The sequence below is a fragment of the Colius striatus genome, chromosome 2 (genome assembly GCF_028858725.1).
Source record: "Colius striatus isolate bColStr4 chromosome 2, bColStr4.1.hap1, whole genome shotgun sequence".
In the NCBI taxonomy this organism is placed as follows: Eukaryota; Metazoa; Chordata; class Aves; order Coliiformes; family Coliidae; genus Colius; species Colius striatus.
In genome coordinates, this window is record NC_084760.1 from 8,301,294 (window position 1) to 8,328,848 (window position 27,555).

Here is a 27,555-nt window from a genome sequence, read left to right on the forward strand (position 1 = left end):
ATAGCTCCCTTGTCTGTTTCTTTCTGAAACTATAAAGCACTCTTTTCTGCAGAACAAGCTCAATGACATCTTGACACTTCCCTAATGTTTTCAAATCCTGGTGGATTTGAGTGAGTTATTTGATTTATTTGAACTTCACATTCAGGGCCAGTAAATATGCACAGCTGAAAGCTAAAAAGGTTGACAGAGATGAACTTGCAGTTGCAAGTGGTAGGTTTGGCATAGTTGTCTTTGGCAACATGAGCCTCATCAAGTCTAGGAACTCGAGTGATCATAAACCTGTTGTGATACCAAATAGTTGTCTGATATTACAGTAGTTAATACTACCTCCACTATTCACTGCTGTTAGATTGGACCCTGAGGAAATGCAATGGAAAGTGCAAGTCTCACCCACAGTGTTTTGGTGCTAAGCAAGCCAAGCACTTGGAGAAGATCCTTATCGTCACTTTGAAGATGGAGAGTGAGGTGAATGTATAAGACAAAGTTCCTAAAGAGCTCTGATGTGTTAGTTGGTGGGTTCTCCTCTTCCAAATGTTAGTCCAAAGGTTTAATGCTGAATGGGGCCCTGCTTTCAGACTTCAATACACTGCTCTTCTCTTTCTGAATGGCAGTGCTGCTGCCCACAAGAAACCTGGAAAGATGAGGCTACCCAAGCAGTGAAGCTCTCAGTTTAGGCCTTGCTAAAGATGGTTTCAAGAGCTAATTTCTGATATTTTGATGGTCTAAGGATTTGGAAGATCTGTGAAGCCCTCAGCTATGGTTTTATTTTCATTAAAGGAATTTGTGTAGCGACCTCAGAGCTATATACATGTGGCTGTTAAGCAAAGAGAGCAAGTAAGTGGGCACCTTTTTTGCTTCTGCCACTTAGCATTCTGAGTATAATGCTTTGGTTTACAGGCCCCTGCCATATCACCACCTCCTGATGAGCACAGATGTTTAACTGGCTCTGTGCAGGGAATGGTCAGATTGAGAGGTGCTTAGTTTATAAGTTTCACCTGCTCATCCTGTTTTCTATTAATAACTTGGTGTTTTAATCCTATAAATACAATGTGCCATGCCTCTGTCTGTTTGGGGAGCTAATCTCCTCGTGGTAGGCATCTGTTTCTGGAGCAGCCTATACAAAGCACAGAATATTCAAGTGTGAGCCTCTGTTATTGTCTGCAGTGGGTTATATCACTGGTAATAGTGTAATGTAGGAGTTCAAAATGGAAAGATGTTATTTGCAGAGTCAACTCATTAAAAACGTTCTGTACAGATTTTTCCAAAAGAATAAGCAAGACCAAGCACAGTGGGCCCCCTGCCAGGGTGTGTAATAGGCTTGCACAGCATCAGTTGAAGCTCCAAGTTGGATAAAAGGCAGCTTTTTATGGGTTTGTTGAGTATTCCTTTAAAAAAAAAGAAAAGGATTTGTGTACAGAAGTAGCAAATTAATTCAGTTCTATCAGAAAGTAGGTCAGTGACTGACCTCCTGATGCATGAGGCAGCAGTTTCTAGCAGAAGTGACAGCTCAGCAGCATGAACCCTCTGTGTCTGCAGGAAACTTGCTTTGACAAATGTAAACACATTATATCCTGTATTCCTCTTACTTATTTATTTTTATGCTGCTGCATTGGAAACCACAAACTGTCACTCTTCATCCCCTTTCTTCACCCTTTCTGGTCCCCAAAGGGAAATGCCTTGTAACATAGCTAATAATTTCTGTGAGGCTGTGTAATGGGTAAGGCGTTCCAGCAGCGTTGGGGTTTGTTTTTTTGACAGCCAGAGTCGAACGCTGTAAACCAGACTTGACTAAAATCCAAACCAAAGTCTTTCCAATGGTGAGGGAAGTCACTGGGAAGACAGGAACTGGAATAATTTAGGATCCTTGCACCCAGGTCTTGCTTTGCTTTCTGCTGAATGAAATTTTTACATAAACCCACATGCCTCTGAACATTTGTGTTGCCAACATCAGCATTCATGTTGCTGGTCAGAGAGTGCTTTGAACACAGCCTCACTGTGGCCCAGCCACTCCTGAAACCAGGATGATTTTGGAATTTTGAGGCAAGGACCAAAGAGTTGATAAAAAGTGTGGTGGCTCCATGGATGCCCCATAAAGTAAAATTGCCTCAGAGGACACAGGGAGTATGTTCCTATTTTCATTGAGTTGTCTTTATCAGCAGCTATAAAAGATGAATCGTATGCTACCAGTTAACTACTTTGATACCTCTCCTGCAGTGATTTCTCCTATGGAAATCACTGTGACTCAAAAGGTCAAGCAGAGTTTCCAGCTGCAGTGCTGTAGGTGAGATAATCTCTAGAAAACTCTTGAGCTGACTTGTAACAGGGTTGCACACACAAGGTAATGCCACATGGAGTAGACAGGAGGATTTCAGAATACAAACCAAAGTGGTCCAATGCAAATATTTTTGCTAAAGATCTCAAGAAATCTTATCATGATTTTCTTTGTTAACTAGTTGCCTTCCTGGCCTGAGGTGACATCCAAAGAATGTTATGGTCATTTATGCAAATGCTCTGCAGAGAGTGATACATTCTTTTTTTGACATTTGATAGATCAGCCTCTGGAGCCTTTCAGCCGTGCATTGCCATTTAAATGAATTTTTAAGTTGATTTGTTTGGAAGCATTGCACAAAGTTAGATGACATTGTCTCAGGAGGAAGAAGAGATTTCATTTGGGAGGATGGGAATATATTTGTTGCAAAGAAATTGCTTCCTCAGATCAAAAAAAGTTTGATCGAAGTTGACACAAGTCAAGCAAGAAATGGGATGTATTTCATAGAATCATAGAACGGTAGGGGTTGGAAGGGACCTTTAGAGATCATCTAGTCCAACCCTCCTGCAGAAGCAGGGTCACCTAGATCAGGTCACATAGGAACATGTCCAGGCAGGTCTTGAAGACCTCCAAGGAAGGAGCCTCCACAACCCCTCTGGGCAGCCTGTGCCAGGGCTCCCTCACCTCAACAGTGAAATCAGTTTTTCTTATGTTTAAGTGGAACTTTTTGTCTTCCAGCTTCATCCCATTACCCCTTGTCCTGTTGCTAGCTACTATAGAAAAAAGGGATCTCCCAACCTCCTGACACCCACCCTTTAGATATGTATAAATGTTAATGAGATCCCCTCTCAGTCTCCTCTTCTCCAGACTAAACAGCCCCAGTTCCTGCAGCCTTTCCTCATATGAAAGATGTTCCATACCCCTGATCATCTTGATGGCCCTGTGCTGGCCTCTCTCCAGCAGTTCCCTGTCCCTCTTGAGCTGAGAAGCCCAGAACTGGACACAACATTTGTTTAACAAAACTGGCTAGGAGAAGACAGGAAAGAAGAAAATCCCATTTGAGTGAATTACATGCTCCTGTGCTAATGCTGTAGGTAGTGCTGGCATTGACCACTATGCACCATATGTAATGCTAAGAAAGTAGTGACAAATACATTAATGAATATATTATAATAGATAAATATATGTAACTATTAACATATGTGATATATTAATGTATATATAACCAGTCAGAAAAACTGATTAATCAAAGGAGAGAGATGCCCATGTACATATGTGCGAGCAGGCTTGTTTGTGGGGTGTGGGCAGTTCCCAATCTGCCTCCTGAGGGGTCCTTGTGCTTCCTTTTTGACGGAGCAGCAAAGGGGGAACATAAAATGCTGGCTTTCAAGTCATTAAACTCTTCATAGGGCCACCCAATTTCTTCTGCTTGAAAGAGCTGAAAGCTCAAGGTGTGCTCCTGAGAGACACGGACAAAGATCTGATGCCTTTTCCCACTGTTTCATGCTTACAGAGGTATTGCTTCTGTAGCTCCCTTTTCTGCACTGGGACAGAGTCAGGAAGGGAGCAATGTTAGGGGCTGGGAATTGCAGAGCAAAGCTTGCTGTGCAAAACCAGTGCAGTTTGAGATCCTTTCAGGTGAAGGCAATTTGAGCATCTCAGTCACTTCTTCAGGTTTAAGAGCGGGAACCGTTTTTGAAGTACCCATCCCCATTTTAAGTGGAAAGCTGCAAGGTTTCCCCCACCCCCAAATGCTGGCAGGAGGTCCTGCCAGACTGTCCCGATAAGCTGCTTCCCTGTTTGCTGGTGGGTGTCAGACCTTTGTGTAACTGATATGACGTGGTGACCTTTACAGAGATGAGAAGATGGGCAAAGAGCAGAAACAGGAAAATTGCCCACGATGTAGTTAGTCACTGGTGCCACTTGCTTTGAGAGAGGAGAGCTCCTCTTAAACCCCACAGCAGCTCTGAAGCAGGGTTTAGAATTTTGTCCCTGCTGACTGGAAGAGTGAGACCCAGGGAATAAGAAAGCTGCAATCTTTCCTATTTTATTTTAATTTCTAGACAGGGGAGTTTGTCTCACACAGTCTGCATCCCACGCAGGTAGTGACTACTCTGCAGTCTATTCAGTAGATATATTTACCCCTTTGGTTACATGTGTGCATTGTCAAGAGAACAGCTTTATATATTCCCTTTTATATTGAAATCTTGGTGAGGGCTTGCTGCAGCAAATCATAGAATCATAGAATGGTAGGGGTTGGAAGGGACCTTTAGACATCATCTAGTCCAACCCCCCTGCAGAAGCGGGTTCAGCTAGATCAGGTCACACAGGAACATGTCCAGGTGGGTCTTGAAGACCTCCAAGGAAGGAGCCTCCACAACCCCTCTGGGCAGCCTGTGCCAGGGCTCCCTCACCTCACAGTGAAATAGTTTTTTCTTATGTTTAAGTGGAACTTTTTGTGTTCCAGCTTCATCCCATTACCCCTCGTCCTGTTACTATCTACTGTAGAAAAAAGGGATATCCCAATCTCCAATGTCATCTTTATGGCTTTCTTCTCATGCCCTGTAAATAGCAGCAGGAGGGGGTGCAGCTGCCATCCTCCCTATGGCAAAACCTGAAGGGCAGAGCATAAAGGTATGATGCAGGCAGACCACAGGAGATCTTCACTTTGTGTTTTCCCAGTGTGGAACTTCCTGCTCCCTTCCTGCACAAGGTCACTGTGTTGGTTAGAGCAGGCACAAACACAGAAGGGACTTGGCAAGAAAGTTTCTTCTGCTTGTGGGTGGTTTCTTCACACTCATAAATTGGATCCATCAGTAAAAAACCTGTCACAAGTAAACAGATACTTTTTTTCCTTAAAAAAGGAGAAAAAAAAGAAGCAAACCAGAAAACCCTAAGTCCCACCTTTTTTCCTGATAATAATCTTGACTGGGTTAGTGAGGATGTCTTGGGCTTTTTCCATCCTAAAGTAAGAACTCAGTGAGTTGTAAGTTCCTTGTGTTTCCTCCTGTAAAACAAAGAAGTAAAAATGCACAGGAGAGATTGTGTTTGGGCAGTTGAGATAACTTATGGTAAAACTTAAGATTTTATTAGTTTTCCTCCAAGGTGGAGGAAAAGTAGTGTTACCTTCTGGGTAGTAACACAGCTGAAGTTTTTGACTTAATAGTTTAATCATCTTTATTTCAACCTCGTTGACTCCTGGAACTGAATCCAGTGAAATATAATGCATATCATGTGATGCACTGAAAATATTTGTAAGTTTTGGTTGCTCTGGGGGAGGGAGGTAAGAGTTACCACTTGAAGGCTTTTCTAAATGTACAGCAATCTAAGCTAATTAAGTATGGATGGTGTCATTCCAGTCAGCAGCACAAGATAATGTCCATCCTGACTGCGATGATGTAAATGTCCTTCCATTAGATCTCTCAGAGAGTAATATGTGTCATTTGTCAGAGTAACATCTCAAATGATGAAGAAATTCTGTACAGGGTGTATGAGGTGAGAGCAAGTGATGGGTCTGTATGAAATTTCTTCCCCCCCTTAATGTTTTGCAGGAACTCTTTTTGGTTGACGTTATGTGTTTTGAGTTTCGTAGATAAACTATTGGAATCACTCTTGCAGGCACAGGGTGAGTGGATCCATTCTGCAAAAGCACAACGGTACCTCTCTTCAGGATTTAGGAACCACTTGAAATATCTCTTCTTTGTACAGGTGTTAGTGGGGAGGAAAAAAAGCAAATTAATTCCTTGCATTGCCAAGTTAATTTCCTGAATTATTTACCTCCACATTCTTGTGCAGTGTGTGCTCTGAAAGGTGTTGGAGCTTAGGGAGAAGTATTAGAGCACGTGGAAGTCCAGGTCACTGGTGCACAACATAAAGTGATGGCTTTTAAGTGCTCCTCATGAAGCCCATTTCACAGGCACCTAGAGTGCTCATTTTACAGTACTATGCTTTCCTGCCCTGGACTATTGGTAGCATTTTGGTTTCTGCATTGGCAGTCTTCCCATCCCAACCAACCATCAACAACGCTGAAGGTAGAACCAACTGACCGCTTGGTTTAATTGCTAGGTGACAGTTCCTAGCTTACATGTGTGTCTCTGCAGAAGTACAGAGGATCTTAAACCACAGAAGACAAGAAAAATGAAGATAACTTGAAGTTATTGACACCTTGACCAAAAAGATACCTTGGTTATCTCCTGCTGATTTGGTTGTCTCCATCCTTGGCCTTGACTTAGGCTAGAGTGAGGCTAACATTTTAAGTTAGCATCATCACTGAAACGCTGCTTATTTCAGCTGAGACCACCGTTGGATCCATTAGTGATTGCAGAGTGTAAACTAGATGCATTATTTATCCTGCCCTGAGGAAGAAGAAGAGGAGTTAACATTTAAGAGCTACCACTCATGGGCACAAGTGCTTACTAACGCTTACTATCTTGAGTACACAGAAATCAATTTGGACCTTGTCTGATGAATGCCACTGCTTTTTTTTTCCCATATAGAGCTATGCAGAAGAATCAAGAAATAAATGCATTTGCTTAAGATAACGTTGTGTGACAGCTGAGAACAATTAAACTCTTACTTGCAGCTATTTTTTTTCCTGCCTTTTTACAGCAGGAGGGTGGTGTCTGCAGCTCTGAGTAGTTGATACAGGGTGTTTGTCATTGGTCTGATCTTATCTACAACAAGTATCATGCAAAGTTATTTATTTTACAACCTTTTCTCCCAGTTTTGCACAACACACAGATCTTGGTAGATGGGAAAGGATTTTTGGGGTTGTTGTTTTCTTTTTTTTTTACTAGAGTCTTTTTGGCAATAAACACATGCCTAACTGTAAGAGAAAAAACTTTCACAACCAAGCTTGTTTTGTGAAGCCCAAACATTTGTGAAGCTTACAAACCCTCAAACTTTGCATAATGTGCCCATCCCTGGTCTCAAACATGAGGTGGCAGAAGAGGGAAGTGTTACTTTTTTTAACCAACAACTTATGACTGTGTCAACACATGACAATTTGTCAAAGCTTGCTGTAGCGGTGCTGTAAATTAATTTTTAGCATCAGTTGTGAGTGGTAAACACTTTGTGTGGTGTGAACAGCTCTTAGTACAGTGTGAGTTGTCAGCAGCTTGTGAGCTACCCTAAAAGAAAAAAAAAAGCACAGGAGGGAGGGATAAGAGCTCGTTTACTAGTAGAAAATGGATCTGAGTCTGCAAAAATTCAATATTTGATGGGCTTTTTTTCTCCTCCATACCATTTAGCTGAACCTTGAAAATTTGGTTATTCCATTTATAATAACCACCTGCAAAGCTGGGAAATCACAGCTCTTCATCCAATGCACCAAGTAGTGCCTGATATCAAAGGCTATGGCTCATGGAGTAGAGCCCTCTCTTTACTTCTGAGTTTTGCCTTTACTTGCTTGCTTAGAAAACAGAATGTGTTCTGCAAATGCAAGCATGCTCCTTTGTTGAGAAGTCTTGCATAAGTGACATAAAATGACTGGGGGAAAAAAAAAGGATGAAGGATGGCAGCCCAAAGAGAAGTCATGAGGGATGAGTGCTCTCTTCCTCCCTTGTTCTCTCACTGTTTCTCCTTTCCTATCCCAGCTGCTGCAGTGCAGCTGGCGGTGATGGTTCGTACAAGAGGAGTTGACGTGATGGAAGAACATTATTTCATCCAAAAAGTTGAGGAATATGTATTGTAGAAAACAACTTTGCAGATACAAACCTATTTTAACCTGTCACTTTAGCAGAACGAGCAGTAATAACCTCCCAACCTAACAATGACTGTTAAGTTGAACATTAATTTGCTCAGTCGTTGAATTGCTAACATGTCTACAACTTACAAGCGAACACCCACTCAAGAGAGAGAAAAAATAAGCCGGTGCCTGGAATTCCTGGCCTTGCTGAAATCACCTACGTTTCTCTGGCGCTAAGGCCCGTATTTTGTCTCGCATTTCCTGCAAATGTTTGAAGTAGAATTAGATGAGAAAAACAGCTGCACGGGGTTTATTTGTTGCTTTGATACACTCAGCACGGGGCTTTTTTTCTTGATATGCTCAGCACGGGGCTTTTTTCTCATGCTCAGTCACCCTCAGCTTCAGCACCTTAGGTAGGCCTCAACTGCGCCTCAGAGCATGCTCCTGTAAGCGGGCAGCGAGCGCACGTGAGGCTTGGCATGAGAACTTTACTGGGTCCTACTAAAGGTAGCCTTAACCTGGTTATGGTTTTAAAAAGAAATAGAGCTTTATTTGCGTATTTGCTCACAAAGAATTTTGGTTTTGTTTCCTTTTCTAGATATAACTGTAGGTGCTGCTTGTATGGAAGAGCTGAGCCACACCGTCCAGTAAACTGTCGAGAGCAGCAGTTGATTTGCTTGGAAATCACTTCCAGGACTGTGTTGTCAGTAAGTATTGTTGCAAAAGCAGCATCAAATGGTTTCTTCAGTTTTGGGGGCATTTTTTAGATGTTTTCATTCTTCCTTTTTATCTCATAGTTTTACTTGAACAAGCAGAAGACAGCAGCAATGCACATGGGAACACGAGCGCTTCCATGTTTGAAGCAATAGAGCTAAAGCTCTTCAAAGGGTCTTGACTGACTTGCTCTAAAACTACCCAGAACAATAGCTGAAAACTTCAGAGAACAGGCAGCTACATTTCTAGAAAGAAACTTGGCAAAATGTATATAAGTCCTATTTTGTCATTCAGTTTGTGGCATACATCCCTACCTGCATTTTCACACTTCAGCATTTTAGCTATGCAGGTATAGCCCTGATAGGAACTGGTTCTTTGTGGAGGTTTTCATAAACAGTAATCTGCCCAGCTCAATTTGAAGTAGTCTATGAATTGCTGCCCTAACTGATCCAAAAAGAGCACTGGTTTGTCCAGACATACTGTGGGTATGGCTAGGGATCCTTGCTAGGCTGTGTATGGTGGTGAATTTGGTCAGCTGCATCTGATGATGAGTCCAAGTCAATGAAAAAGACCTCATTTCAGGTTACAAGTCAATTGCATCAAGTATGTCATTGAGAACATGTTTGCATTTAAAATTAATAACATCATCTTAGAAAACCTGGAGATGTTCAGCAACAAAACTTCATCATACCACTTATACAGTTCCTTTAGAAAGCATAATCCATTTGGGGTTGGTTGTGACCTGAAATTTTATAACTTTTATTTGGTTTTATATTGCTTTCATTTTTATGCTACTGCTGCTGCATGTTGTGAGAACTCTGATATGAGAAGTATTTATGACTTAAGTGCATTTCCCTTGAAATAGCCTGTGATAATACAGTCACTTCAGAGAGAAAGGGTGGGAGGGGTAGTAACTTAGGGCTCAAATCACTTAGTTAAATATGTAATACAGACTGCTCACACTCCTCAGCACCTTGAAAAATATTCCCTACAGGTTAGATTTGGTGTACATAAACTAGTTTTAAAAAAATAGATATATACCAATCCCGTCATCAAGTCCTTCAAACCCAGTGGTAAAGCAGTTGAATCAATCTTCGAATAGGTTTCTTGATTGTGGATCTTTATTCTGACATACTCAGCTCACTCTTCAGGTGGGGTTGTGCTGGACAAAAATCTTTGTCTCAGTGTTGCCAGCAGTTAATCTGCCAGATACACTGGCCACTGTGTCATCCTTGCTCTGTGCATACAGGACCCATGGGGTGCTCAGCCCAAATCTGTGTGGGTGGATGGGAATGAAATGAAAAAAGGACCCAGTTGCTGTCAGCAGTGGGACACCTCAGCTGTGACAAATGGGCAGAGAATGAGTGAGGGGAATTGCTCAGGGGAAACGAGGACTTAGAAAAGTCTTAAGTTCTAAGAAAGTTTTCTAGTTAGAAATTTAGAACAAGGCAAAACATTTGTTTTCAGCATTCTGCCTGTAAATGATCTGCCTCCTTCTGGAACTGAAGTCCTAACCCAATCTGCCATTGCATTCATTGATCATAGAATCATTTAAGTGGGGAAAAAACCTTTAAAATCATCAAGTCCAACCATAGACCTTGCACCAACAAATCCTGCACTAGACCGTGTCCCTAAGCACCACATCTCCCTAGGCGCTTATGGATGGTGACTCCACCACCTCCCTGGGTAGCCCATTCTAATGCTTAACAACCCTTTAGGTGAAGAAATTTTCCTTGATATTTAGTCTAAACCTGCCCTGGCACAACTTGAGGCTGTTTTCTTTGATCCTATTGCTTGTTCCTTGGGAGAAGAGACCAACCCCCATCTTGCTACAGCCTCTTTTTCAGGTAGAGAGTGATCATGTCTCCTCTCAGCCTCCTCTTCTCCAGGCTAAACACTCCCAGCTCCTTCAGCCGCTCATCAGACTCGTTCTCCAGAGCCTTCCCCAGCTTCGTTGCCCATCTCTGCACACAGCCTAGCACCTCAATGTCCTTCTTGGAGTAAGGGGCACAAAACTGAACACAGAGCTCGAGATGAGGCATCACCAATGCCGAGTACACGGGGACAATCACGTCCCTAATGCTGCTAACCACACATTTCAATGTGGGAGCTTGTCTCCTCCAGGAATGACAAAGACTTCTGGTCCTTTCTGGCAGGGTGCTGTAATACTTGCCAGAAGGAAGCCGTGCTGTCACCCAGCCCAAGTCTGGCACTGCCAAAGAATCGCCCATAAGCCTTGCGGCTCTTTCAAGGGGAATTTTTTGCTCTGTTGCTCTTACCGCTGGATTTTCATCTAGTTTATGTCATGATGTTTGAATCACTGTGACATCAGGAGCTGGAGCTGTGTGCTTGTTTAATTTACCCTGGGGTAGCTGCTTCTTGTTTGGTAGAAAGGTTTGAGACCTGATGTTGCAGGGTGCACGCTGTTGAAACAGTCTCAGTTATACCAGTTTCTTGAAGGATTTACTATTCCAGAATTGCTTTCTGCCTCATGTCCTTCCAATTTAACTGCATTAGTCTGTTTAATGGTGCCAGAAGGCCACATATTGTCTCTCTGTGAAGCCTCAAACAGTAGATGCACGCTTCTAAATAGTTAAATACGTGTTAATTACGATTCACAAATAGTTTTTCTCCAGCTATTAACTAATATCAAACAGTGAATTTTTCAATCAATCGCTTTTTGCAGCTGCAGAGTCAGACCAAGTCTTCAGTACTTTTAGAGGGCTATTTTTGCAGCTGCTCGGCTGCTTTAGATGTAAAATTCTTGTGCTATTGCCTAGGGCTTCACAACCTTGGATGTACAGTGAGCACAAGTGACTGAAAGCCTGTGGTGAAAGTGGAATGATGACAGTCTTCTGATGCATGTTGGTTAATTCTGGATAGTTTGGGCTGTATCCAGATAAGCTGAAAATAGCATATTGGGCACTTTTGAAAGTTTGTGGTTTTGCAGCATTTTCTCATCAAAGTCTGAAGTCTTTTTCTTTCTCACTGTGTTAGTTATAACACAGGTGGAAATTAGGGGCTTTTTTTTCTTCTTTTTTTCCTCTCAAGGTCTTGAGACTTTCTGTAAGGGATTCAGACAGTGTGAATTATTTCACGAAACAACAGTTTGACTTGTTTCATCTCTTTGCAAAGAGTATAAATACCACAGAATTTTATCTTAGAAATAACACAGTATATGGCTTTCACTGGAAGGTCTTAAGATGTTTTCAAATATCAATTAAAACCACAGATCATGATGATAATGGAAAAGACTCTGTTCTTGCTCACCATGAAGACTACCCTGGCTGTGAGCACATTGCTCACATTTGCCCAGTGATTCATTAGCCAAGCCAATAAGATATTTTGGGTAGTCTGATGCAGTGGCTTACTGGTAACTCTTCTTCATCTGATTGCTCATTTTGACATGATAGCGTAGCAACGTCAGAGCATTTGCTTTGGAACTTACCTTTTTTGTGCATCTCATTTCTCTGGTTTTCCCACCAGATCTGCTCTGCTGCCTCCCAGTGCTGCCTAAGCAGTTGCTGTAATTACTTGAAGCTGTGAATGAGACATCTCCTCCTAAATAACACTGATGTGTCTTGATGAAGCCGTAGCTGTGAGCGCAGGAGGCACAAAGGACTCTTAACACTGAGAGCTAGAGAGAGGCTGATGTTTGATATGGGAGAAGACCAAATGGTGATGGTTAAATTGTTTAATGTTTAGTTGTGTTGGGTTTTTTTTTTTAAGCCAAAACAAAAAATAAGCAGAATAAAAAGCTTCCACAAAGCAGAAGTGTGAGTGAAATGAAACATAGTGGCTAGACAAATGAAAAAAACCACATTCATTAAAAAACCCACCAAACTTGAATTTCATAGCTCTGATAGAAGAGGTGATCTGTCAGCCACCCAGCTTGGACTGGGCACCCAACTGGAACTCTTGGTCTGGGTTCAGTTCCCCGCCTCGGTCACAGGTTTCCTGTGCGTTCTCAAGCAACCTCCTTCATCTGCCCCATGACCCACTTCCTCATTTGTACAGCAGAGATCATCTTCCTCCCATCCATCGTGGGGGTGAAGCCTACTGACGCTGCTGGAAGGCGTGGATATTGTGATGGGGAGAGCCACCTCAACAATTAGAGCAAGAGGGAGGCACTTCCTCATAGGGAAAATTACCTATGCTGCTTGCACTTCAATGTTCAAGAGTAGAGGAAATGATTTCCAGATCAAGAACGTGTTGGGATTTTTCTTTCCGAGTCTTTCAGGCCTGTTTCTTGTGGAGTTTGGCTGCCCCGGTGCAGCAGAAGGCATTTGGAGTATTCTCTGTCTCTCACCTTTCTCTCTTAGTCTGTCTACTTATGTCTTTGAGTCATTCCTGTCTGCTTAACACACACGACCCACACAAACCCAATGGGATCAGAAACACAGCTTCTCTCATCCCCTCAGTTATGTGGAGATCTCTTGACATTTATATACAGTTGTGTGTAGGAAAAAAATGAAACATGGAATGCTTGAGCCTGGTCAGAAGGTTACCAGTGGTCAGAAGGTTACCCTGGCAGTTGAGGAAGGTGATACGAGGGAGTGGGCCATCAGCTTCCTGGCCTCTTGGCAAGACATGCACTGGCACAATACTCCTGCACCTGCAGAGAGCATCCAGATAGCCTGTCACTTGCTGTTGGCCTTCAAGCCTTCTGCTCCTCCACTCAACCCCTGAGAGGCAAATACAAGAGGCAAGTAAGAGATTTTTATAGGATCTCAGGTGGTGCTGACGCTAAGTGTGAGTGAGGAATCAGAATTGACAAGTCACGTGCCTTTTGATATGTCCTTTGTCTCCTGTGGGTTAGTGGTTAAACTTTTCTCACTGCTTACAGGAATTGGTTTTTCTCTAGGAAGAGGACATGGAACCTCATACTCTTTTTGTTCTCCAGACTTTAGTAATGCACTTCTCCAACCATTCATGCTATCCTGAAGGACAGACAGGTTCATATTCAGACCAGAGCCACATTTTGTTTTCTGTTTGATTCTGCTACAACAGCTCTTGCTGTTTCCTGTCCTCCCACCTTCTTGCTGCCTTCCTTTTTTTTTTGGTCTTGCTTTCACAAACCTTCCTTTGACCTAATCTTCAACTTTCTCTCAGCTGTCAGGGTTAATTAGAGGTGCTTTTCTCTGGGACCTGCGTAGTGCTCCCACTCCTGACATATTTCAGTCCTCCTCCTCCTGCTCCTCCTCCTGTGGTCATAGAAACACTTCCCCAGCCTTACCTTGAGATCCATACTCACCTTGACCTCTTTCTGCCACTCTCTATCCTAACCCTTCATGAGAAATTTCTTCCCTACCATGACTCATGTCTAGTGGGATACAGAAGTGGCACAAGGTCTGTTCTGCCCTCCCACGTCCTTCCTTCTCTACTTGTTTCTTACTCCCAAATAGCAGCCAGCCTTTTTCTTGGGCAGGATGGCTTTTCTTCAGTAATTCCTCAAGTTACTTTCATGTTTATGTTTTCCTCACCATTTCTCTGCACCCAGTTTTTCCTCTGTCCTCATTCTCGAAACAGTTTGGTTTGATTCTGGTTTCTCACTTGGACCCTGAGGGTCAGACCAAAGGTCCACAAGCTTTGCCTCTCACTATAGCCAGGAGTGAACATCCGTGGAGAATGTGTGAGAAGGGAGAAGGCAGGTGTGGGTAGTGCGGGGGATGCACTGGAGGACTGTGACTGAGAGCCCTCCATAAACCTTGGTAGACCTGGGAGCAGCCCCATTGATTTTTGTTTAGTTATTGGCATCCTAGATGAATAAAGAGCTCACTTCTGACCTGGAAAGACACAGTGCAGCTCCAAGTTGACTGATGTGTTTAATCCTAACCTCAGGGGACTTTTATTACAAGCAAAACGATGTCTTGTCCCTTTCAAGGATGGTTAGAGCTTAGAGTCTCCTGCTATGAGAAAACAAGGGCGGTGTAAGGCATGGTGCTGCTGGCCCTAGATTGTCCCCTCTCTGCCTGCAATGCTTATCCTTTTTCCCAACTGGTAAAACAGTGAATTCAGTGATGTCTGCTTGCAGCTCTAAATGCCCAGTGCCTGAAAATACAGCAACTCCTTAGTTTTTTCAAGCTACAAGTAACGAGTTATTGAGCCAATTTGGATTTATACCAAAGAAGTGATTTTCCTCCTGCAAATCAGGAAGGCTATTTAATGCAGTGTCATTGACTTTAGCTGTAAGATTCAATATACTTATCTAGGATTACTGTTCAATGAAATTCAATTGTGCCAAGAGCGACAGGAATTGGAGAAGCACCCAGGGACTATTTTCCCCCTTTCTCCTGGATAAGCTGAGTTGTATGTCTTCTGCTCCTCATGGTTGGGGTTACGCTGCTGCTTGTCCTGCAGGCTGACAGGAGCAGCTTGAGGTGGCACCATTTGGCACGGGGAGGTGAAGCCAAGCAGCTGAAATGATGGGCAGCCTTCTTCAGTCAGTTTAACACGAGTGACTCTCTCGTTTCAGCGTGCCCTGCTGGTGTTGGGCTGGGGGACGGGAAGTAAGCTCTGTCTAGTTTCATTATGATGGTGATGATAATAGGATCCACGGGGCAGATGAGATTAAAAGCCCTAGAACACTGCAGGTCAGATTGTGTGCAGAGAACAAAACCTGAAATCAGTTCAGTGCCTAAACATCCTTTTGTCTTGCCTCACCCAGTGCAGAAAGAAATACAGGGAAACAAATATTTGTTCAGAATTTCCTCTCACTATTTACCAAGTAGCGACCTGTGTTAAACCAATTTCTACATAGAAAGATTCACTGGCCATCATGCATTGGCTTTTATAACTGGCACAGGCTGCCCAGGGAGGGTTGTGGAGGCTCCTTCCTTGGAGGTCTTCAAAACCCACCTGGACACGTTCCTGTGTGACCCCATCTAGGTGACCCTGCTTCTGCAGGGGGGTTGGACTAGATGATCTCTAAAGCTCCCTTCCAACCCCTAACATTCTATGATTCTCTGATAACTGTGTACTGTGATTGTGGAGACCATTTTAGCCCAAGTATTCATTAATAAGGTTTTTCATCAGCCACTCTGAATGAATAGGAAAGCATCAGATATGATTTTTCACTTGCTGACCGTCAGGAAAAAGCACATTGACTTTTTCAGTGGAACAAGGACACTGGGACAGGTAATGAGTAATTTGGGAGGATGGCTGAACAGTCAGTGTGGAAAATGTCCTTTTCACACACAGAGGCACAAACTTTTTTATTGTTTCTTCATTACAATCCTTGATTCAAATGTGAGCTTATGGCATTAGGAGTGCTTACTAGGTATAGAGAACATCTTAAAGGAACGAGCAGGGAGTGTGGATCATGATGGACGTCCCTGAAGCTGGCCCAGCCACAGTTTAACAGCAGAGAAGGGAGCTTACTATGAAAATCATTCTTTTTATTCTAGTTAGGGAGTTGACTTGGATTCTGGCCTAATATACTGGTTCTTACTGATGCCTTGGATGGTAGTTAACTGGGATGATGACAATACTGATGTTAAACTTGTGTTTTCATGTGGCATAAATCTAAAGAAGAAATTCATGTAGTGCATGAATTATCTGTTTGAGTTGAGCTGTTAGAATTAGACAAGACACTTAAAATCCAATCTTTGCTGATTTAGTTAACTCACTTTGTGAGGCGATGTGCCCACTTAGCTTGCATCAAAACACTAATGTATGTTTGTACACGACCTGTTGGTGTGCAGCGCCAGGCAGCAAACGGTTTGTTAGTATTGGCAATGCTCTTGTGGAGCCAAATGCAATTCTTTCACTTGCTGGCCTGAGAGTGTAAAGTGCTTTTAATTCCCACTCACTTGTTTTTCTCTGCTTCCTCTGTCTTTGTATTGTCATCCTTGTAGCTTGGAATAATAGAACTTCAAAGAGTTTATATAAGTTGCAGTCGAAAGTATGTGTTGTTGTTGATCTGGCAGATAAAACTAGTGCTGAGTGCAATCCATTGTCAAATCTTGCCCAAATGTGTGTCTCCTCACATTTTTTGGAGTGTATATGTGTTTATCTTAAGTAGTTTTTCAAAAAAACATGAGATTCCTCAAAAATATTGCAAGGTTGATGATACTCTTCAGCTGAACAGAGCTAAAGCTATATGCAGGTGAGATTGTTTAGTATTTTTTAGTGTTTTCGTGGGTTTGTTTAGTATTGTCATAGGTTTGTTTCATAACTGTAGCTCTGCATTCTTTCAAAAGAGCTGTGTAAATTGCTTATGTAAAGATTTTTTGTCATTGAAAAGCAAACCCTTCGTTTAAATCCACAGTCTTTGAAGGAGAAAGAGTACAATATTTTGCAGATGCTTCAGAGTATTATTTTCATGTCTGACTATCTACCAGAGTTAGGGAAATAAAAGTCTGATGTCATCTTCAGCCAATAAAGAACTTTCTTTTCCCTTTTTATGCCATTTGTTTCGCAATTTCTTCTCTTTCACAGCTTTGGATTTTATCTGTCATCTTGTTTTAAAATCAATCGTTGTATTACTCTCAGTACTTTAGATGGGTCCTCGTCCATCGTCTCCAAAGTATATCGATGTTCTCCTCATGTCTCCATGCCTTGTTTTCCACAGTTAGTAGCATGCTGTGTAAACCACGAGTTCACAGAATCATGGAATCACAGAATGGTAGGGAGGGTTGGAAGGGACCTGTGGAGATGATCTAGTCCACTCCCCTGCCAAAGCAGGTTCATCTAGATCAGGTCACACAGGAACGTGTCCAGGTGGGTGGACCTCCAGGAAGGAGCCTCCACAGCCTGTGCCAAGGCTCCCTCACCTCAACACTGAAATAGTTCTTCCTTATGTTTAAATGGAACTTTTTGTGCTCCAGCTTCTTCCCAATACCTCCTGTCCTGTGACTGAATACAATAGAAAAAAAGGATGCCTCAACCTCCTGACACCCACTATTTAGATATTTGTAAATATTAATGAGATCCCCCCTCAGTCTCCTCCAGACTAAACAGCCCCAGTTCCTGCAGCCTTTCCTCATAAGGAAGATGCTGCAGTCCCCTGATCATCTTGGTGGCCCTGAGCTGGACTCTCTCCAGCAGTTCCCTGTCCCTCTTGAGCTGAGGAGCTCAGAATTGGACACAGGACTCCAGATGAGGCCTCAGCAGGGCAGAGTAGAGGAAGAAGAACCTCCCTTGACCTGCTGCCCACACTCTTCTTGATGCATCCCAGGATGCCATTGGCCTTCTTGGCCACGAGGGCACATTGCTGGCTCATGTTCAGTTTATTATCAACCAGCACTCCCAGGTCTCTCTGCAGAGCTGCTCTTCAGCAGTTTGACCCCCAGCCTGTCCTGGTGCATGGGGTTGTTCCTTCCCAGATACAGGACTCTGCACTTGTCCTTGAGAATTGTACCTCCAGCAGAATTGCTGATGTGCTCCAGCTGCTGATGGGTGCTCAGTCTGTACCTACTGCAAGGCAAAATGCAAAACTGGGAATTATGTCAGTACTGGAGGTTGCAGTCTACAGAAAAAGACTAACATAGACATGGCTGTTAATTTCTCACTCATCCAGGGACACACTTCCATTAAAACCACGTGTCTGCCTTTAAATGTTTCAAATATTTTCTCCTTAATCTATAAATTATTGGTCCCTTTAGCAAGGCCCTGTGTTCAGTCCCAGCTCTTGACACCTGATTAGTACCCATTGACCCTGCTGCTTCTGCCCCCACTCATCTCCTCTACGTTTCTACACTCATGGCATAACCTAATTCTCTTTGTGTTAAAGTCTCACACCTGTTTTCTCCCTTTGGTTTCCTATTTGTTTTCCCCTAATGATGTTGCTATTCCAGGGGAGATTCCCTGGCAGAAGACTCACAGGATGGTTGTGTAGCATCACCCATATCCTGGTAGTAGCAACCACCCTGTTTTGTGATGCTTTTCCTTCAGAAAACAGGGCTAGAGGCAGTTGCCACCTCACTTGATCTTTTTCTGTTTAGAAGATATGAAAATAATTAATGAATCGTTCTGGGAGATGTGACTTGAGGGATGGAGATGAGTGGGAGTGTTTGGTTGTTGAAAGCATCAGGGTGGGGGGAATCATTCTGTTAGCTGAGTACTGCTGTCAAAAGGTAGGAAATCAGCATGCTCTGAAGTTTCACTGAACCTTGATGCTTCTCCTGTTTGCCTCTTCCAAGAAGGTACTTAATTTTGTAAAAGTGCAGAAAGAGAAGAGAAAAACTCTGCCCTCATGGGACTACATCTGGAATCTTGTGTCCAGTTCTGGGCCTCTCAGCTCAAGAAGGACAGGGAGCTGCTAGAGAGAGTTCAGCCAGGGCTACAAAGATGATGGAGTGGAGCATCTCCCTTATGATGAAAGGCTGAGGTAGCTGGGGCTCTTCAGCTTGGAGGAGACTGAGGGGTGACCTCATTCATGTTTACAAATATGTAAAGAGTGAATGTCAGGAGGATGGAGCCAGGCTGTTCTCAGTGATGGCCAGTGATAGGACAAGGGGCAATGGGTATAAACTGGAACAGAAGAGGTTCCAAAGAAGTACAAGGAAAAGCTTCTTCCCTGTTCAGGTGAGGGAGCACTGGAAGGGGCTGCCCAGATGAGTTGTGGAGTCTCCTTCTCTGGAAATATTCCAAACCCACCTGGATGAGTTCCTGTGTGAACTATTCTAGGTGGTCCTGCTCTGGCAGAGGAGTTGGACTAGAGGATCTTTCGAGGTCCCTTCCAGCCCTTGAGATTCTGTAAACACACAGAATTTCCTTCTGGGGGAAGAGATCCCACAGGGGAAGGAGGCAGCTCTTCCAATAATCTTTTCTGCGTTTCACTCCAAAAAAAATGCAACAAAATCAGTGCTTCGCTGAGAGTTGGCAGCGTATTTTTTCCTTAACAAGACCTGGTTTTGGTTTCTTTGTAGTGCAGTCTGATTCAGACTGCACCGAGGTGACTGAGGAGAGTGAAATCTGGTTTTGACAGACGTTTCCCGTGACCTGGTGAATACGAACACTCCGGAGAGATGACAGGCAGCTTGTTTACAGAAGCCACCTTTTTTTTTAATGTTGAATAAGAAAAAACCCCGATAAACACACACCAACAACAACATACAAACACAAAGCAACATTTGGATCAGTCATTCTGATCAAGGCAGTGTCAATTATTAGGCTGCAAAGGGAACTGATGACTCAACTTAGGCACAGCGCCGCGGCGGTCTCCGCTTTTCGGTTTCGCAACAGATTCTTTTCAGGAATGCTTCTCATTCGTACCCGACGCTGAAACGTGTCTCTGGGACCGTGTATCATCTCGTGATCGGGACGCGAGGGACGGCGTCACCGTGCTCCGCGGGGCTGTGCAGGGTTTAGGAGGCATCCCCGCATCTCGGTGGGATGATGGGACAGCGGGAGAGGGGATCCTCTGAGGGGGTTGCCTGGCCCGTACCCGCACACCACCAGTGTGGTCCGTCACCGCCTTGAATTCGCAGATAAGTTCACATCAATAAAACTGAGAAGCGCTTTGATTCGGAAAGCGCGAAGTGTTTTGATCAGATCCCGTGCTTAGTAATTCCAGCGAGCGCACTTGTTGAAAAGGGTGAGTCAGAAATGGAAATGCAAAGCATTTCTCTGAACGGTGGCCGGAAATTAGCTCTGAAAACTGAAACGAAGCCCAGACCGCAGTTTTATCTATTTACTTAACAGTTTTAGATCTGCGAAAATCTCTTTGTCTTTGGGAGACATTTTGATTCGTCTCTTGCAGTGCCGCTGCGTGGTCCTTAGGCTGGATGATCAGCCATGGCAGGGCTGTCTGACCTGTCTTTATTTTTCTTGGCTTGAAAAAATGAGTTCCTTGTAAGTGGCTTCGTTGCCTGTGGAACTACCAGATTCTCTCACAGTGTGTGGTAGATGTTGGTGGAAGTATTAGGCAGGATGGGATGTTGCAGTATTTAAGGTCATGTAGTACCAAGGAAGAAATCCAAAGGAATCAAGTGGAATCGCAGAATCTCAGGGGCTGGAAGGAACCTCGAAAGATCATCCCGTCCAAATTCTCTGCCTGAGCAGGACCCCCTAGAGTATGTCACACAGGAACTCAGCCAGGTGGGTTGGAATGTCTCCAGAGAAGGAGACTCCAACCCCATCTGGGCAGCCCCTTCCAGTACTCCCTCACCTCAACAGGGAAGAAGCTTTTCCTTGTGTTTCTTTGGAACCTCTTATGTTCCAGCTTCTACCCGTTGCCCCTTATCCTATCATTGGCCATCACTGAGAACAGCCTGGCCCCATCCACCTGATACACACCCTTTATGTATTTTTAAATATGAATGAGGTCACCCCTCAGTCTCCTCCAAGCTGAAGAGCCCCAGCTCCCTCAGCCTTTCATCATAAGGGAGATACTCTGCTCCCTTCATCATCTTTGTGGCCCTGTGCTGAACTCTCTCCAGCAGCTCCCTGTCCTTCTTGAACTGAGCTGCTGATTACCCAATACACAGGTTATATACATATAAGGCACGTCAGGCTATCTGACTATTCTCGCACCAAACACTCATTGTTTTGGGGCTGAGTGCTACCCAGCTTAGCATGGAGAAGTCACAGTGGTGGCAGCCCCTCTGTCCATGGAGAAAGAGCAGAGGAGGGTCACTGGTGTTTTGATGTTAGCATAGGTGATCTTGCAACAGGAGACTTGAAAATCAGCGTATCATGTGATAGATAGTTGTGTTCTGGTCCTGCACCAAAGATGTTGCTACTTCCTTCCCTACTGACGTCTGGGTAACTGCTGCTCATCCTTGAGTAAGTCTGGATGCTTTGTACTCATTGCACAGCCTTGGACAATGTAGAGACTGCTTTCCTGGAAGCTGTTGTGTAGTCTGAGGCCCGCAAATGTAAATGATTGTGGAGGAGGACAAAGTGATAGAAATGTTTAAGGGATGTGCAATTCCCCAAGGCAAGGCTGATAAAGTAATTCTCATTTCAAAGAGAAGACATTCTGGGTGATTTTTCTTAATTACTGTTTACCTAAATGAATAAATAGTGCATATTCATGGCTTTAACTAAAGTAACTCATGTTGAGATGTTTACCTTTCCCAAGGATAATTATTAGGGAAGGGGTGCGGGGTGCAGCAATTAATAATGAAACATGTCGATGAGATTACAGAACATTCTGTAAAAATATATAGAAGAGTATGCATTTTGCTAGAAATAAAAGCAAATACATGAAGCTGTTTTGAATTGAAAAACAAAACCCCACAGCAACTGAAGAAACACAGTTCAGGTGAAGGGGCTGCAGACGTGCAGCGCTTCAGTATCCCAAGGAGGTTTCTTCAGTGTAAAGTTAGATTTGGTGGTAGGTTCTCCCTCAGTTCCAGTCCAGACAAAAAAAAACAATATGAATGAATGAATGAATATTGGCATCCACACAGAGCAGTGTGGCAGCTGTAATACCCGTCAGCACCACTTCGAGGCTGCTGTGGTTTGATTCTTAGGCAGAGCAACAGAGAGTGTTTCGCCTGTTTAGATCAGTAGTAAACAAAACCTCCTTTTGCATTGTGAACTTTCTCCTCCGCTCCATTTCATACAGTTCTTCAAATTGATTTCTTTGCTCAGCAGATAGTTTGAAATTTGGAGCCATCCTTTCATGTCTTTTGGCTACAGTTCCTTATCTAGTTAATCAGCTCAAATTGAGCCAGTGATGTGTTCAAAGATTTCTGTGACAGCTGCATACCATTAGACTGAATGATTAAAAAAAAAACCCACCCGTAATTGTAGTTTAGTGCAGTAAATACAGATTGGTCTTTTGGTTTAGCATATGGTAGCGTGAGAACTGAGCCTTGGACAAGGGAGCTGCTGCTTAACATCGTGCAGACGAGGCTTGCAAGGATGATGGAGCAGGTCTGCCCTGTAGACTTCGCCTGCCTCCAGCTCTTTCAGACCAGCAGAGAAGGGCAATCAAGCAATATGGTATATCTGCCCTTTTGCACTGGGTTGGGGATGAAAAAGGGAGTAGACAATGGACAAAAAGTAGTTAGGAGCCTGCAAGGACTATAGCCTGGCACAAACTGGGTGTGTGGGCTTTCTTGCTACACTGGAGTGTCTCTTGGACATTTTTAGAACAGCAAACTGCTGTCATCTGCTGTTAGAGGGTTGGACTAGATGATCTCTAAAGGATCCTTCCAACCTACCATTCTATGATTCCATGATAAAATCATAGAATGGTAGGGGTTGGAAGGGATCTTTAGAGATCATCTAGTCCAACCCCCCTGCAGAAGCAGGTTCACCTAGATCGAGTCGCATAGGAACATGTCCAGGTGGGTCTTGAAGACCTCCAAGGAAGGAGCCTCCACAACCCCTCTGGGCAGCCTGTGCCAGGGCTCCCTCACCTCACAGTGAAATAGTTTTTTCTTATATTTAAGTGGAACTTTTTGTGTTCCAGCTTCATCCCATTACCCCTTGTCCTGTTGCTAGCTACTATAGAAAAAAGGGATGCCCCAACCTCCTGACACCCACCCTTTAGATATTTATAAATGTTAATAAGATCTCCATAAATGTTAATATGATCTCTGAGCTGTTCTCTAACTTAGATGTCTTTTGGGGATGAAAGTTTCCAGACTTCCTCTAGACCAAATTGGTGCCTTCTAAAGTAGCATCAGAAGGTCTCTGGATACTTGCTGGCACATTGTGTGCCTGGCATCCTGCTGGCACGTGTCCCTCAGATAACCTGTCATCTAGAAACCAAAAAGCAGCTTTTTTTTGACTGGAAGTGTGATCTGACTATATAAATGTAGTGGAGCCTTCATTCGGGGCTGTTGCTAGTGGAAGTCCCTGGCACTGCTCTGAAACAGAGCAAGATGTCGAGGAACAAGCACTAGCAGATGGACAGCCTCGTTCCCAGCACAGCTCGTGGGAACACCCAGTTGACTTGAGTCCTCACAAGGCAGCTCTGCAGCTGCTTCTGACTCGTGATTTCCTTGACCACATTTTCCTTCTCTGCTTTGGTGAGTCAACTCATTCCCTGACCAAAGTGCCTGTTCTGCAGGATCCTTGAGTGAGGGTGTCTACATCAGAAGATGAGGGTGCTAATGGTGGGACAAGTTCACGTTCAGCAACCATCCCTGTTGGTCCATTTCACATGTAGCAGGGAAGGTGGTTTTGTAAACCATAGTGTATTTTCCACATTGGGAAAAAGTCTTTCTGGGTTCTCCTCAGAAAGATTTCTGGGGAGCAGAATTATCCATCTCTACCTTGTGGGTTTTTGTAAGGGTCTGTGGGAGTCCCAGCCACAGCCCTCCTGGTGAATCCAGCAGCAGCAAGGCAGCCAGAGCCTCACAGGGTGTTTTGCAGGTTGAGAAGGCGCTGCACACGCGGAGCACGGTAAAGCCGATATCAGCTCACAACTAATTATCTGCGTATAAAAATTCCCCTGCTCGCCGTTTTGCCGTTAGAGGCTCGCTGGTAAGATTTATGACTCTGGCTAAAATGAAGTAGCATTTCCTTTTTCTCAGCATTACTGTGCGTGGCCTCTCTGGCTTTTCTTGTTAAACAGACTTGAGTTCACCCAACAGGGAACGTATTTTTGACGCTCTTTCCCATCACGATTCTGTCTTTCTCTTTTTCTGCTCATTACAACCAGTAAAGATAACCCACAAAACATTTTCATGTCTTTCAACATTCCCCTCCTTGGTGTGGAGGTGAATACAGAAGCTGAGAGGCAGCTCCTTCACATGAGACACGGCATTGTCTAACTGTCAGCCCCGCCTCAGCTTGCACAGACTTGTGGTAGATGTGTACCTACAACAATGTGGGCTCCTTTGTCACAGTTTGATGCACAACTGTTGCATTCAGTATTTATATGAGCTAAAGGATGATTCCTTCACTTCATGGCAGAGTGTGGGGGACCAGCTGTACGGCTCAGAGAAGGGCTGTATGTCTCCTGCCCTCACATTGCGCACGTGTGTTCTCATTTCACAGGCTGATGACTGAACTTTCTGAAGTGGCAAATACATCACTGACTTCATCCTGGTCTGAAATCACCTGAAAATTAGTTTGTCTGACTTTGTAAGATGGTAGGGGTTTTGTTTTTTCCTGAGTACAAAGGAGCAAAGGGAGCAATGTTGAGCTGCTGCCATCTCTCCCAGTTGCAGTTAGACATAGTTATTTTTGTATTAGAGTTCGGAGGAAAACCGATAGAGATGCCAGATAAACCTTCCCAAAAAAACCATTTGTGTTAATACTTAAATATTGTTCATCTCTCGCAGCATTTACTTATCTCTTTCCCACATGCTGAACCGTATGGGGAGTTTTTGTGGTTGACTGCGGCCCGTTCTTTCGTTATGTATGGTAACTGTCTTCTCAATTTGCATTTTTTAAAAGAAATCGGCAGTAAAAGTCTGACTGTGATAATTGTTCAACACGGGAACATCCGTTTGGCAGGGCAGGCGTGTGCTCTCGTGGTTCGTGTGTGCTGGGGCAGGAGTCCCGGAGCATGTACCCAGCGAGCTGCATCGTTTGTTGCCACGCCGGGAAGTGTCCTTACCCAGGAGACACAGCACTGGCTAGAGCAGTATCATCTTCCCAGATGCCAGTCTCAGGGGCAGTGGTTTCATCCTCATCACTGAACTGTTTTGTTTTCTCCTGTCTCCATGTGTGTTAACCAAAATTTCCAGTCCTTAAGGAGAAATAAGCCAGAGACTTGAATTTACATCAGGTCTGACACAAAGTATGAGACTGTGACTTTTGCTGTGCGTTGGTTTTACTGTGTGGTACAGAAAGGCTCGTCTTGCACCATTCAATAATATTCTTGTGGGGGGGGGGTCTTTCTCACGGCATCTATTTTACACCTGGCCATCCTTTCATGAGTCATACGACCAAGATCAAATAATTTCAACAGCAGTTTTATTTTAAGCTGAGTATATTCCAGTGATAAAGTCACTCAGATTTTACATAAAAAGATTTGCAAGTTCCTGTGGTGATGCTCTTGAACTAGAGTCTCCCGCCTCTCCTAGCCCAGCCTGGTTGATGTGTCACAGAGTGAACTGCAACCAGAGGACAAGAGGAGGTGGAAAATTTCCCCCACGCACATCCCTCAGCTCCTCTGAGGGTTTTCCGTTTAGGCCCAGTTGGCGCTGTTAAGTTGTAGCTGGGGGAAATCCAGTTTGCAGACCCTGGAGCTCTTCCCTGGCCAGTTCAGGGCAACAGCAGCTGCCTTCCCCCTTCAGTCAGCCAGCAGCAGTTATCTTGCTGCTTCTCTTGATGACTTGAGTCGTGGTTTCTAGCCAGACTGATTCCTCACGTGGTTTTGCCATTATCTGAACAAACAGCTCAATCTCATCTCCGCAGACCGTTGACAGAGCTCTCCCAGATAGGGACGTGCTGCAGAGCTGGTCCTGGGGGTGCTGGGTGGCTGCTTCTCTGCTTGTGGCCCTTCCACACCTCCTGTGTTGTGGTGGTCATCTGCATCCCACCTCAGGGCACCAAAGAAGAAGCTGCTGTGCCTTTTCAGACTCTGCCTCTGGCCAAATAATGCATATGAGAGACGGAACATGAAAGAGGAGTGAACTGAGCAGGTTATTAGGAGAAAATTAGATCCACTGATAGCAAAGCAGGCCGTGCATCTTTTCTGACTTAGATATCAGTATCATCTTGGCTTTAATTTACAGATTTCAGGGAGAGATCCTGTACTAGATGTCAGGAGCACTGCAAATGCCTTCTAAGCCTCAGGCGATCCTTCAAGCAGTTGCAAGCTACAAGTGTTCCAATGAAGCTGTTTCAACCAGAAAGAAATATCCTTCAGCTTCATGCAAAAACACACTAAAAGTAAAGAAAACACTGTTGCTAATCTGGAATGATATTGCATGTAAGAGTCTGGGATCCTTGACTTCACTGAAAGTAGTTTCTGCATACGTTTGTGTGGGAAGCATTGCACTCCACCAAGCGAGGCATCGCTTCAGAAAACACCATCTCTGTTTGCACATCTGTGCTCTCTTCTTCCTTTGGTATTTTTTTTCCCCTTGTCCTTGTCTCTGAGCTCACCAACTCGTCTTTTCTTGTGGGTTCATTTTACACAGCCCTTGTTTTACACACTCATCGTGAACACTGATGTGTTTGCTTGTTTTCTGTGAAGCAGAATCCAAGCAGGAAGGTGTTTTCTTAAAGTAGATCCTTTTTTAGCTTCATGCCTCCTTCTGCCGCTTGTGGTGTCTGATGCATCCTCCTTTCCATTTGTATTCTTCAGTGCTAGCTTAAGCTGGGAAGCCTTCAGAAGGGGAGAAAGAAAGGTAACTTGGTTCCAAAATGTGCAAGAGGTTGTTAAACGATGTAAGTTAAAAACAAGAGTGTTTGGTTTGATGTATTGTTGTTTTTCTAGCTTTCTCTGCAGCTGTGAAGGCAGATGCTTCTTTTTTAATATACAGATACTACTTAGGGATATGGTTTAATACTTAAGGATATGGTTTAGTGGTGAGCTTGGCAGTGTGAACTCGATTATCTTAAAGATCTTTTCCAGCGATTCTGTGATTGTATGATAAGGTTTATTTGCACCCTCCGTGACTCCAGGAGCTGAGTCTTCAAGTTCACATAGAGCAATGAGTTTTTTACGGCCTCTCATGAGTGTAACTGATTGCCCAGTTATACAGGTCTGTGCTGAGAGCTGAGACCTTGATGTGAGCAAGCCTTGGAGTGGAGGGTGTGTCTTCTCCTGCCTAGCGATCAGCTCTTCCCATGCTGTGAACTTGGCCAGTCAGCTTGTTGAAATGCAAAACCCATCTTCAATAGATGCACCGTCAGCTCTTCGTTTCCTCTAAGCTCGGTTTTCATGTATTCCTTGTAGATTTACAGCTCTAGTGACAGTTTTACTTTTCATAATTTGCCTGTTTCAGAAAGAGAGCAGAATGGAAAGCATGAAGAAACCCTCATGTTGAGCGTAGGCAGGGGGTTAGGTTTCATTCTACCCTAA

The 27,555-nt window shown here is 43.9% G+C and overlaps 1 protein-coding gene across 2 annotated transcripts in view; it reads left to right on the forward strand.

Annotated features, from left to right (window-relative positions):
* The window catches only part of BACH2 (BTB domain and CNC homolog 2), a 205,816-nt gene that overhangs the window by 86,409 nt on the left and 91,852 nt on the right, over positions 1-27,555 (forward strand). For both annotated transcript variants that reach the window (XM_061990982.1, XM_061990983.1), the window contains exon 3: positions 8,554-8,662. The gene's annotated coding sequence lies outside the window, so the exon portion shown is untranslated. The remainder of the gene's footprint in view (positions 1-8,553; positions 8,663-27,555) is intronic.